The sequence below is a fragment of the Oryctolagus cuniculus genome, chromosome 13 (genome assembly GCF_964237555.1).
Source record: "Oryctolagus cuniculus chromosome 13, mOryCun1.1, whole genome shotgun sequence".
In the NCBI taxonomy this organism is placed as follows: Eukaryota; Metazoa; Chordata; class Mammalia; order Lagomorpha; family Leporidae; genus Oryctolagus; species Oryctolagus cuniculus.
In genome coordinates, this window is record NC_091444.1 from 52,335,445 (window position 1) to 52,348,435 (window position 12,991).

The 12,991-nt window shown below is 42.2% G+C and overlaps 1 long non-coding RNA gene across 6 annotated transcripts in view; it reads right to left on the reverse strand.

Moving 5' to 3' along the window:
* The window catches only part of LOC103350933 (uncharacterized), a 252,701-nt gene extending 241,578 nt beyond the window's left edge, over positions 1-11,123 (reverse strand). The window contains exons 1-3 of one of the 6 annotated variants that reach the window (XR_007909960.2): positions 9,725-11,102; positions 9,230-9,335; positions 6,626-6,780 (exon numbers count right to left, since the gene is read on the reverse strand). This is a non-coding gene — a long non-coding RNA (uncharacterized lncRNA). Of the gene's footprint in view, positions 1-6,625; positions 6,781-9,229 lie in introns of all 6 variants that reach the window. The other 5 variants (XR_007909957.2, XR_007909959.2, XR_007909956.2 and 2 more) reach the window with 5 other exon arrangements.
* Between the last annotated feature and the right edge of the window lie 1,868 nt (positions 11,124-12,991).

Consider the following 12,991-nt stretch of genomic DNA (forward strand, 5'->3'; position numbering starts at 1 on the left):
AACCCTACTCGGAAGGCCTCCTGTGCTCCACAGGGCCTAATAAAGAGACACAAGACAGGAAGAGAGGTGAACAAGGAAGTCTTTCAATGCCTTCTCCCTTGAGAATTAAAGGTAAGGAGTTAAAAAAAATTTGGTACTAAAGTCATTTAAAATAAAAAGACTCAGAACTGAGTTTAGTGGGCTTTCCAGTATAATACACTGTCCCAATTAAATTTAAATCTGTTCTTTTAAAATAATACCAAATTTACAGTATGTGGTGATTAAAACAATTAAATTTAGGGAGAAGTTTTGTAGTTCCCTTAGTTCCCCCCTTTTACTCTCTTTCCAGGCCCTTTAAAAAAAAAAAAGATTTATTTGCTTATTTGAAAGGCAGAGTTACACAGATTGAGGAGAGGCAAAGAGAAAGAGAGAGAGGTCTTCCATCTGCTGGTTCACTTACAATTGGCAGCAACGGCCGGAGCTGCACAGACACGAAGCCAGGAGCCAAGAGCCAGGAGCCTCCTCTGGGTCCCCAACATGGGTGCAGGGACTCAAGGACTTGGGCCATTTTGTACTGCTTTCCAGAGCATAGCAGAGAGCTGGATCAGAAATGGAACAGCCAGGATACAAACCGACGCCCATATGGGATGCCGGTGATGCTGCCGGTGGCTTTACCCGCTATGCCACAGCACCGGCCCCAGCCCTCTCTTTCTTTTCCTTCCTTCTTCTCTCTTTTTTTCTTTTTCTTTCTCATTGAATAAATATTTATTGATGATCAATTCTGTGCAAAGCAAACTTTCAAAATCTTTGTTTTCACCCATCCAATTTCATCTTTCTTGAAGAGTTATCAAAAAATGATAAGCACATAAACTCCTAAAACTCCAATAGACACTTAGAAACCCAGAGAAGATGATCACTTTCATTGTAAAATTCATCCCATGGGATGTTTGGAAGAAGTAAATAGAAATGAAGAGGTCAACCAAGCTATAGGCTTCCTGCGCCTGTAACAGCATAACTCCATTGCCAACTCAGAAAAAAGCTGGTGCATTTGTTTTGAAAGTAAAACTCTGAAACAATGTGAGGCTCCTTCTAAACCTCCTTTTGGAAACAAAACTGAAAAGTGACAACTTGGTTCACAGAAGAAGCAAAACCTCAAAGACATGGAAATACAGATTGTTCCTATCCTTAATTCTTATGCTAATGTTACTTTCAGAAATAGCTTCTAGTCAATCACCCTCCTTAGTAGTAGCCACAAGAGAAATAGAATGAAATGCAGGGGGAATATCATAAAATCTTCTTGTTTTCCCTTTTTTAAATTCCTTGTCCTAATATTAGACAGAGCCTCTCCATGGGACAGAGAGACAAGACAACTGGTTGGGTCAATAAATAGTAAATTTTTTTAAAAAGATTTATTTTATTTACTTGAAAGAGTTACAGAGAGGTAGAGACAGAGAGAGAGGTCTTCCATTCACTGGTTCATTCCCCAGATGGCTGCCAACAGCTGGAGCTGCGCCGATCCAAAGTCAGGAGCCAGGAGCTTCCTCCAGGTCTCCCACGTGGGTGCAGGAGTCCAAGGACTTGGGCCATCCTCTACTGCTATCCCAGGCCATAGCAGAGAGCTGGATTGGAAGAGGGGCAGCTGGGACTAGAACCCGCACCCATATGGGATGCCGGTGCTTCAGGCCAGGGCGTTAACCCGCTGCACCACAGTGCCGGTCCCAATAAATAGTAAATTTATTTAGTAAATAAATGAAATTAGTAAATTTATCAGCAAACATTTATGGTGTATCTCTATCAACTAAGAGCTCTGAATTTCCAAACTGTTGAAGTACCACATTTATGACAAGCACTTCTGTACTGCATTCTTGTGAATGGGCATAGCACTGAGTTTTCTGGCTGTCCCGTTAGTACTACAAACACATGACAGTTGTCCTGCCCAGGCCCATCTTCCCGGCCCTTCTCATTCTGTCAGGGAGCTGTCACAGAGGAAGCCGCTAATTCACAGCCTGTCTCTTTCAGCTATTTCTAGGCTTGATCTGCCTAAGCTTTGTACTTGAACCCGTCACTCGGCATGAGAGGATGTTCCTGAGAAAGAGGACACTGCCACCTTTCATTCCTTTCCTCAGACAGAAATTAGTTCTGTTATGAAATCATTGTTTGATATATAATTTGCTCTCACTGTGATCTGGTAGAAAATTGTACATTAAAAGAAAGCCTTGAATACAATGTCAGCCAAGCTGAAATTCTCCTGTTATTTCCCAAAGAGAAGAACAAAAAGCAAGAGGTATCAGAAAACATTGGGAACAAATGGAAGCTTTTCATTAGTGTTGGATGGCTAACTCAGCATCGATTGAATTCCAGCAGCTATAATTTATCTCCATGTGCATTCAATAGTATTAAATGTTTCCCTTTGGTCCACTTTCACAGTCAGAGTGACTGCCTCCCAAGTGTTTTGTGTGCTATTTCTCTTCAAATCAGTCACCAGCTATTTTGTTCCAGTTCACAGTGCTATTTGGTCCAAGGATACATGGTAAGTCCAAAGGAGATAAAAAATGATGTGACTGATTGACAGTTAAGTCATTTGCAAGATCCTTAGCTACAGCTACAAGGTTAGTACTACATCTGACAACTCTCCATTCTTTGCACCTACCTTTGGGGATTCACACATAGCTAATATTTTCAATTGGTGAATGTCTATTTATTTCATGGGGAAGTCATATTTACCAATATTAAGGATGTTTCTTAGGACAACAGGAAGTTAGTACTGGAAGAAACATTAAGGGTCATATAATTTGGTTGATGTTTTTTTATTAGGAAACTTAAGCCCTCAAAAACAAACTGATCAGGACCATATATCTCCCTTTTTTTTTTCAACCCAAAGTTCTTGCCACTATGCACCTCTCCCTGCAACTGTCTCGCAAGACAGGTATTTTGTTTTATACCTCCTTGTACTCTCTGCAGAGACCAGTATGGAAAATGACCATAGCCTATCAGGTACATATATACACTTGGTGGTTACACAGCAATAATAATTATTTATTTTTATTTGAAAGAAAGCAAGAACTTCCATCCGTTGGTTCACTCCTCCAAAACCCACAACATCCAGGGCTGGGCGAGAACCAAAGCTGGAATCTGGGAGCTCCATCTAGGTTTCCTATCTGGGTGACAGGAACCCAATCACTTGAGTCACTGTCACTGAAGTAAGGAGCTGGAGCAGGGCTCCAAACTCAGTTACTCTGATATGCAGTCTGGGTGTCTTAACTATATTCTTAGCCACTATACTATGAACCATTAGAAGTATATCTTTATGTCACCTGTAATCCTCATAACAACTCCACCATGTTTGCAAAACACATTTGTTACAGATGAAGAAACTGAGATTGAGAGAGCTTCAGGAACTGGAGTTAGTTTACACAAGTAATACATCATGCAGATGGGATTTCAACACAGTTCTTACAGCCTTAAAAGCACATATTTTTTCCACAGTATTATTCTGACTTAGAAATACTATCAGTTTTTCCATATGGTTAAAATTCTTAAATTTTAGATAGAAGCAATGTGGTTCAATTTGTGTTCTTTACTGACAGTTTTGTGATCTACACTCTAGTACTACATTGAGAGAATTGAAGACTCAGAGCTTGCAACTAACTTGCAACAAACAGTACCCACCAAAGAAAAAAAGCCTGAGGCTAGAGGATTATGAGTCTTGGAGGAAGGGATGAGTATATCTATCCTTACCTGAGTGCACTGTAATTTTTGTTCACCACGGTTACCTTAGAATATGGGAATCAGAATTACAAGAGCCAAATAATTCAAGGGCCTTGAAGATTTACTGGTATCTCGCTGAGGGGATCTTGACCAAAAGTAATGGCTCCCCAACATTAAATTCCAGGCTTCATACACATAAGGAAAAGGGGGTTCTTAGAACAAAGGCATGATTTATTCAGTGAGACAGGAAGAGTAATGGCACCCCAAATGCCCAAGTTCTGGAATCTGTGAATATGCATGGCAAAGAGGAACTAAGGATACCGAGGAAGCAACCAGGTGACTTTGAAAGGCAGAGATTATTCTGGATAATCTGGGAGGTTTCAATGTAGTCACAAGGAACATTATTAGTGGAAGAGGGAATTAGCAGAAGAGAGGCAGAGGGAGACGTGATGACAAAACAAGATTGGAGTAATGTGATGAAAGGATGCAGCAAGCACTGCTGCCTTGAAGATGGAGGAAGTGGCCTTAGGCCAAGGAATGCAAGTAACCTTTAGGATTTGGAAAAGGCAAGAAAACAAATTCTTTCTTTTTTTATTTTTTTAAACTTTTATTTAATAAATATAAATTTCCAAAGTACAACTTCTGGATTATAGCGGCTTTCCCCCCACCATAACCTCCCTCCCACCTGCAACCATCCCATCTCCCACTCCCTCTCCCACCCCATTCTTCATCAAGATTCATTTTCAATTATCTTTATATATAGAAGATCAATTTAGTATATACTGAGTGAAGATTTCAACAGTTTGTACCCACACAGAACATAAAGTGTAAAATACTGTTTCAGTACTAGTTACAGCATTAATTCACATTGGACAACACATTAAGGACAGAGATCCCACATGAGGAGTAAGTACACAGTGACTCCTGTTGTTAACAATTGGACACTCTTGTTTATGGCATCAGTAATCTCTCTAGGCTCTTGTCATGAGTTGCCAAGGCTATGGAAGCCTTTTGAGTTCGACAACTTCGATCTTATTTACACAAAGTCATAGTCAAAGTGGAAGTTCTCTCTCCTTCCTTCAGAGAAAGGTACCTTCTTCTTTGATGGCCCCATTCTTTCCACTGGGATCTCACTCACAGAAATCTTTCATTTAGTTTTTTTTTTTTAGTTTTTTTTTTTTTTGCCTGAGTGTCTTGGCTTTCCATGGCTAAAATATTCTCATGGGCTTTTTAGCCAGATCCGAATGCCTTAAGGGCTGATTCTGAGGCCAGAGTGCTGTTAAGGACATCTGCCATTCTATGAGTCTGCTGTGTATCCCGCTTCCCATGTTGGATTGTTCTCTCCTTTTTAATTCTATCAGTTAGTATTAGCAGACACTAGTCTTGTTTATGTGATCCCTTTGACACTTAATCCTATCATTGCGATCAATTATGAACTGAAACTGATCACCTGGACTAGTAAGATGGCATTGGTATGTGCCACCTTGATGGGGTTGAATTGGAATCCCCTGGCACATTTCTAACTCTACCATTATGGGTAAGTCCGAATGAGCATGTGCCAAACTGTACATCTCCCTCTCTTATTCCTACTCTTATATTTAACAGGGATGACTGTTCAGTTAAATTTTAACACCTAAGAATAATTGTGTGTTAATTAAAGAGTTCAACCAGTGGTATTAAGGAGAACAAAAAAAATACTAAAAGGAATAAAGTAGTAAGTTTTTCCTCGATAGTCAGGACAAGGGCTGATCAAGTCACTGTTTCTCATAGTGTCCATTTCACTTCACCAGATTTCCTTTTAGGTGCTCAGTTAGTTGTCACCGATCAGGGAGAACATGTGATATTTGTCCCTTTGGGAAAGGCTTATTTCACTCAGCATGATGTTTTCCAGATTCCTTCATTTGAAAACACATTCTTTCTATGAGCCCCCAGGAAGAACATAGCCATGATGATGACTTGATTTTAGGACTTCTAATTTCCAGACTGAAGGATAATAAATTTGTGCTTTAAGCTATTATCTTTTGCTAATTTGGTATAATAGCAGCAGAAAATGAATACTTACTTATGAAACTGAGTTTAATTATGAGAGCAATGCTGTGTTAGTTGATATTATATCTTTGGCTGACAGAAGTCCAAGTAGAGAGACTTAAGTCAGACAGAAGTGTGTTTCTCTCATATAAAAGTCCAAACTTTTGGGGGTTCTGGAGTTGAGGTGCAGGATCCTCCTATCTTATTCCTTGGCTGTTCCTTGAACGAATTTCCCTTATCAGCATGAGAAGAAACAGCTCACTACTAGACTCTGGACTCTAAGGCAGGCATGAAGTAGGAAAGCAAAGTTTTCCTTCTTTTTAAGGGCAGGAAGGGAATAGAGAGGCCAAGCAGGGAAACAAAAGGCAATTCCATCTCTGAAAGTGTGGGTTCAGAGTTCAGATCACAGCACTTTTATAAATATTTCTGCTCAGCCTCTGTAGATCAGGCTGATGGAGCAGGCATGGAGTAACTGGGAAATTTTAAGACTTGCTGCCATTATTCCTGAAAATGAAGCCATCCACTGAACCCTAAGCAGTTCCCATTAGTATTTAATGTGTAGGGCTATGAGATAGTATCACATGATGCTGAACTGCAGAAAGGACCAGGAAGTAGTGTGTATGGCACAGCCTGAACCCTGGCATCCCAGCCAGGACTCTGCACAAGTCAATCCCCTATTATTTCATTAGCCTTGCAACAACTTGGACCTATATTTTACATGACTGATTTTTTAGGCCATAGTTTCTATGAAATAGCAAGCTTTTCCTTATCTCCTTTAAGATTCCCAGCAATCCTATAAGGCATACAATTATTTTTCCTATTTTACAAATGAGAAAAGGCAAGTACAGAGACACTAATAACTTGCCCAACTTTACACAAGTAATATGTAATGGAATGAGATTTGACTCACCAGACAGTCTGGCTCCAGTCCTTGCAGAGTGAAGAATGGGTTCTGGAAGAAAATTAAGTCTCTTCCACAAGTTCTTACGCTGATATAAACCAAAGATGACTGGAAATATGTAATTCTGCACCATAGTACAAAAGGTTGTATCCATTTGTTTAGATCTGAAAGTCAATATTAAAACACTTCAGAGTCATTGAATTATCAGATGAGATCCTGAATAACAGAAGGGAGGTAAAACAACTTAAATAATGTTTTAACAATTACTTCTTTATGCTAGACACCAGGCTAGACACTTTATACACCTCAATTAAGAGACTCGGGGTGGGGCTGGCACTGTAGTGTAGCAGATAAAGCTGCCACCTGCGACACTGGCATCACATACGGGTGCCAGTTCGAATCCTTGCTGCTCCTCTTCTGATCCATCCCCCTGCTATTGTGCCTGGGAGAGCAGAAGAATGCACCCACATGGGAGACCCAGAAGAAGATCCTCGCTCCTAGTTTTGATGTGACCCAGCCCTGGCTGTTGCGGCCACCAGAAGATGGAAGATCTGTTTCCTTTCGTGTTTGTGTGTGTCCCTCTCTCTACATAATTCTTCCTTTCAAATACACAAAATAATTTTTTAAAAAATGCCCAAGTTTGATAATGAGAAAAAGAGAGAAGATGAGACAGAGACAGAGAGAGAGAGAGAGAGAGAGACATTTAGGGTATCCTTTAGCATGGAGCTAAAACAATTTATGCTGGAATTTTTCTTTCCATACGAGAGCTTAAATCTTTTAATCAGTCAACAAACCACTTCGAACTCAGTAGTTTAAACAACAGCAATTTGTTAGCTCATGATATTGTGGATCTCCAGCTTGGGATGGGCTAGGTTGGTTGATTCTTCCCCTCTGGCTTTGGCTGGGCTCATTTTATGCCTGCAAATTCTGCTGTTCAGCTCAGAAATTCTATTTCTAGGGCTGAGCTACTGTAGGCTGGGCAACAGGAATTAAGGGACTACCTCTACCAAATCCCTTGCCATCCAGTAGGATAATCTGAACTTATTCATCCAGTGCAGAAAGATTCCAAGCACAGCAGTAGATCAATCTCCAGGGTGCAAATACTTTTCAAATCTCCGTAGGTATCACATTTGCTACTGTCCCATTGGCCAAAGAATGTTGCTGGCCAGTCCAGAGACATGCAGGTGAAACAAAATCTCATCTCTTGGTGGAAGGAGTTGTAAAACCATATGTAAAGGTATAGAGAAAAAGGAGAAGACCTATAATCATTACGCAATCTACCACAAAATTAACAGTGAAAATATCTGTAGCCCAGGAAAAAGGAGTGTTCTTGGCAATATTTCACTTGGAAGATTAATTTTATTGGTATGAAATACTGTCATACACTGCATAACAATTTTTCAGTCAACAGTGAACCACATATACAATGGTGGTCCCATAAAATTATGTGGCTTAGTGACACTGTCATCTTAGTTTGTTTAATTATATTTTGTGATGTTCATACAGTGATGAAGTTGTCTAAGGAAGCATTTCTCCAAACGTTTCCCTGCTATTGAATGACTTAAGACTGAATAGCAACTTAAAATACTATTCAAACATTCATGCCTCAATAAACTACCACATGGAACAGCAAAGCAGAGAGAATGCCTACAACATTTTAGTAGGAAGAACATTTACAATGGAAAGCTAAGATGCTCTAGAAATTAAACAAGGAATAATGATAACTGGATCAATATCTCTCTTATTATTATTTCTCCCCTCATTTAACATTTAGATTTATTCTTAAAATCTCAGAGTCATGACCACACATTTTGAAAACCCATTCTAATGGCAGGACTACTTGGCAAGGCAGCGACTCTGCTGGCCTCTTCCTGGCGCAGAGTGCAGCAATCCTTTCTGGTAAGATTTGCCAACTCCATTTCTAATCTCCTTGTCCCAGTAGCTGGAGCCTCCATGTGTCAGAGAGTCCCTGCACTGATAAGAGAAGGGGAATTTACCTGGGAATCCTGACTGCCAAATTCTGAATGCTTCAGTTGGATTGATTAAGAAAAATAATTGCCTGTCAAAACACTTAATTCATTTGAGAACATGTGTGTCCATCATGCTTTTTGACAGGAGTCCTCAAATTTCTTCTCCTAGATCCAGGACCCAGCTGACAGTGGTTTCAATCTGCATGAGCAATGCACAAGCTGTCATTCCCCATTAGATTTTGGGTGGTGCCTAGGGGCTGTACTAGGTTCAGAAAAGGTGGCAATAGAAAAAGGAGTGAGTTTTTATTTATTTACATATCACTCTCTTCTCCACAAAAAGAGGACTGCAGGTAGCCTCCAAGGTGTGTATATACACACACACGCACACACACACACACACATACACATACATGATTTTTGCAAATAAATCAGAATGAAGGGAACACAGGACAAAAATAATTAGTGAAATCCTAATTGGGCCTACAGTTCTCTTTTAATGGAAAGCCAAGAAGCAGGGAGCCCTGTGAATTTTTATACTTGGTTTGATGGGGATGGTTGTCATGGGGAAGAATGATTAGACAAAGAGGTATGATCTACTGGTACTGGAGGAACACAATAGCAATCGTTCTCTCAGGAGACTCACCAGCAATGCCTCCTGGTTCAGATTCTTCTCTGTCTCTGCATTTTCAAAGATAGTGGTATTCCTTTCTTCCAGGTATAGGGCACCTCTCAAATGAGAGCATTATGACCTGCTTCACAGGAAAAGGGCAGGAGGAAGTTGGAGAGGGATCTTCCTTGGTTTTATGCTCTACTTGGGGGAAGAAAGGACCAGGGGAGGGTGAAAGGGACCTTCTTATTACTGCTGTTGTCTCAAATGTCAAGGTGCCATGTGTTGGGGTGATATGTCCTGAACTCTACCCCCATCAATTACCTAGTATATGAGTCCCAGTGTTCACGGGATAAAATTCAGCAAATTTTTCAAGAAAAGAGGAGGCTTCATAGAGGCTCCACATAAAGAGGATACCTGTATGTTGTAAGCAGGTGCAGCAATGACCTCCTGATGCAAATGTTGGGTGGCTTTGCTTCCAAGGGTAGGAGGAATGTTGGAAACCTCTGATAGCCTCCATAGTTCAGTTACCTGGCAGGATGGGGGTGGTACCCGATAGACAAAGAGGTCTAGTGAGTGTGAAGATGCCAGTCAACTGCAGGGATCTCAGAAGGATCATAAGCAAGGTTCCTCCTTGCCTCTGGGTCCCCGAGGGGCTTTTGGAGAGGCTGTTGGAGAGTTCTTTCAAGAGAAATCAAACACTGAGTTCTTCTCCTTTAGAACAGAGACATCTATCTGAAAGCCATGCCTAAATGTCTGCCATGGGACTAGTAAAGGGACAAGTAAGTCACTGGACCTACATCAGCTGGCATTTGGAGTTATGTGCCTTCTTGTGGGCCTGCTGGCTGGGAGACACACCCAGCCATGGCTGGGAAAGGTCTGGTTCACATTTCCTTACGGGAAGCTGAACCCACAGGACTCCTTGGGAACAAGGAAGGAATGGGTGAGGTGGTTTCAGAAGGTTCCGGAGCCCCTAGATAATTCCAGACCCTAGTTCTTAAAGGAGGCAAGTAGATGGTAGCTGGTTTAGCACAGGCAATGGTGTCAGACACACTAGGATGCCAGTGGTGCTATAGGAGCGCCACATGGCACTGAGCACACGACACAACTTCTCCAACCCTGGGTTTCTGATGTGACAGGGAGCTACACATTTGCACAGTGAGTCCAGGCTTAACTAGAAAGGGAGTTACTGCAGCTGGAATCCCAGGGCTCTGTGGGCAGAAGACTCAGGGACTCAGGCTTGTTCTACCATCTTTACTTGTGATGTTCACGCTCACGCTGCACCTCCCGAGGCTCAGTGCCTGCATTCCAGACAGGAAGAAGGCAGACAGCATGCAGCCATCTGCTGCGAGGCTTCCTTGTCTTCTCCAGAGGAGAAGAAATTACAGCTTATGTCTCACTGGTTGCAGTCATCCCTTGGCTTTCCCTTGCCACAGGAAGAGCAGGAAGACAGCTTCTACCTTTATGATAGAGGAGAGGGCATGAAGAGGGTGGGGAGACATTTCACATGGCCTCACCCAAGCCAAGAATAGAGTTTCTCTCAAAGCATTTCTGGGAGGATAAAGTGCCTTTAAAGCCTGCAACCCTGTACTCGGAACAGGGAAAGTTCACGAATGTCATTCATGCCACAGGAATGTCTAGGGAGTTTTTAATTTGTCCAGCAAAAATTGCACAAAGGAAAAAGGCTTGTTGCATGGAATTTAATCCTAATTTATAGGCACTGGGGTGCAGAGCTCTGCGGCCCATTCCATCCTCCACTTGCCTGAATCAGAATATTTGCCCCAGTGTTCAATGGCACTGAGCAGCCACTTGGGGTATAGTCTTAAGGGGATGGTTGCTGACCACAGCAAGTCCTGGGAGCCCACAAAGGCTATCTTCCTGCAGCTCCCTCCCTGAGTGTAGTTCACTCCACCTGAAAGCTGGAAAGCAAGAAGGAGTAAGGGATAGGTAAACACACAAGCTTCAAAGCATGAAGATGGTTTTCTGTGTGTGGGACTGAGGCCCAGTAACCTGGGAATTTCAAGTTCCAGTTAAACTTGGAAATTCGATGTTTCCATATTTGTGCAGGAGAGTCCTTGTCAGTTCCACCAGCCACATAACCCACACACAGGTATAATGCACACACATTTACCAGATATTGGAGGGTGTCCCCTATTTCAGGCAGCCAAGTGTCAGAGCCCAGGACTTCAGCAAAGTGAGAGAGCCCCTTGCAATGGCTCCCTACCTAGACAGTGCTCTCTTTCTGCCAAAAACAAGAGTATATCATGTCCTCTTCCCAATGGCTAGAACGATATGAAGAGAGAATAGAGCACCCAGAAGCAGGGACCAGGGTCCTGGTATTCTCACTGCAGAGAGAATGCATCAAAGAAGAATAGATCTCCAATGCCAAGACTGCATCATCTCTACACTTCTAACTCAGGGAAAAAAATCACCAGTGAGGCTCTTCCTGGGGTCCTTCAAGCTGGCTCAGCCCAGCTAGACATTATAACCCATGTGCCTCTAACAGTGAGGTGAGGGCTGCAACATTTCACTTTAAAAATGCCACAGGTCCCATCCCACTTTCTTAAAAATACGGGAAAATGTCATTTCCATCCCTCCCTGCACAGACAGATTGTCCCAAAGGACATGGAAGAGAATCACTGAGACACAGGCCTGGGATGCAGAGACAGGGGACATTGGAAGGACTGAAAAGGACTTCCACATGCCCCACTAGAGGTTCTAGTGATTCCTTAGCAAGGAGAGACAGAGGCTGCTTAGTCTTACTTGTCTTCCCTTAGTCACAGAGTCATGGAAATTTTAACTTGGTCCAATGGCTACCCAGAGTAGAGTCATTCTCCAGTGCCCCTTACGTGTTGTTTGGGCTATGAATTCAACCCAATGGGATTCAAATAACAGTGGTGTGCAGCTGCCAGAAAGGGTCCCTAAAATGCTAGGGCATTTTCCTTATTCTTCCGTTCCTTGATCCTACTACATGGTGGGCTTGTGATGTGATGGCTGGAGCTGGAATCACTTTATTGAGTCACACAGTGGCTTTGGGATTAAGAGCCACCCTTGGTTAGAAATAGATCCCTTGATTAGAAATAGATCCCTTGATTGAAATAGGAGTGTGGGGTCCTGAGTATTTTAGGAAGTAGAAAACACATACCAGGTTTGGACTGCCTACTTCCAGATTTAATGTGAAAGAAAAGCACTTCTGTCTTAGTCAAATCATTCTTGTTTGGGGTTTTGCTGAGCTTGCAGTTACGTGCATTCCTAACTAGCATAGGCAGGAGTAGGCTTTGTGCTAAAATTGTATTGCATTCTATTTGCTGTGTTATGTCCAGATATTTAAACAGAGATCATATAATCAAAAGCCCGAGAGTTTCTCTAACTTGAATCTCTATAAACACAATGAAATTAACAGCTGCAATCACCAGAGTAGTTTTTGAACACTTATGTACACATGTTGACTTTAATGCTATAGTATACTGCATACATTTTATTCCATGGTGAGACCTCCTGCATTCCTAGTCATTTTGTTCTGTTAATAAAATGCCACAATGTCTAACTCCTTCATGAATTGCTAATAAGTAGGATCTGACTGGGGGATACCCACTGCCCAGACTTGGGGACAGCAGGATGTAGAGGCTGGGCTCTCTGCCACCCTGTGCACCACCCTGCAGGGAGACCCTGTTCTCTTGGCTGCAGTTGGGTGCCAGGTGCCTGTTAGGCTGTCCAGAGAGGTGGTAGAAAGATACAAAGACCCAGGGGCTGGATGGTCCCGCTAAGCAGCAGCATCCAACTTGGGCATCCTTCCTC